Consider the following 917-nt stretch of genomic DNA (forward strand, 5'->3'; position numbering starts at 1 on the left):
TGGAACTAATGCCTAAGGTTGTCTCAATCTCACAGTATGTCACATGACGATCTTGCATTATTAGTTTTTGCACAGCATCAATGTTTTCTGACACAACAACTGATTTTGGACGACCTTCACGACTTTCGTCGGTGAGCGAACGGCGACCATGATTAAATTCGTTATACCAGCGTTTCACAGTGGTAAAGGATGGGGCTTTATCGCCAAAAGTGGAAGTAAGTTGATCGATGCACTCCTGTCTTGATAATCCACGTCGAAAGTCGTAATAAATCATTGCACGAAAATTTTCACGAGTTAATTCCATTTTTTCGCTGAGACACAATTTTCAAGTGACTGTAAACAATACAAATCGCGCTCAAATAACAAAACGTTTTGAAGGTTATGGTCAAAAATGTCAAACTTTCTAGTGGAAACGTCAGATGGCACCTGACAACACTCAGTGTTGCCAAGGCTCAAAATATAAGTAGTGCCCCTCGTACAAGCAATAGAAAATGGGAAAATAAAAGGACAATATCCACCTCAGCTTCGCGCTTTTGCCATGACAATTAATTTTTACAGTCCAAAGGCATACAAATACATTCGTTCAACGCTTCGTTTAAGAATCGCTTGCCTGCGCCATCCACGATCCGATCGTGGTACAGTACGACTAGTGGATCACCCGGTTGTACGCAGGAAGCCGTAGAGGCATTGCGAAGGAAAGTTGAAGCTGCCGGTGATAAAGTATAATATTATACGGATGTTTGACTTCGGACGAGATGGCGATTCGTCAAGAAGTTTGCTTTAATCATTCAGAAAAAAGAATGTTTGGTTATATTGACTATGGATATGCGATTAAGGAACCTTGTGGAGCACCAATAGCAACCCAAGCGTTGGTGTACTTGATCACAGGATTAAATGAAAGATGGAAAATACCTGTG

The sequence above is a fragment of the Mycetomoellerius zeteki genome, unplaced genomic scaffold (assembly GCF_001594055.1).
Source record: "Mycetomoellerius zeteki isolate Tzet28-1 unplaced genomic scaffold, Tzet1.0 scaffold472, whole genome shotgun sequence".
In the NCBI taxonomy this organism is placed as follows: Eukaryota; Metazoa; Arthropoda; class Insecta; order Hymenoptera; family Formicidae; genus Mycetomoellerius; species Mycetomoellerius zeteki.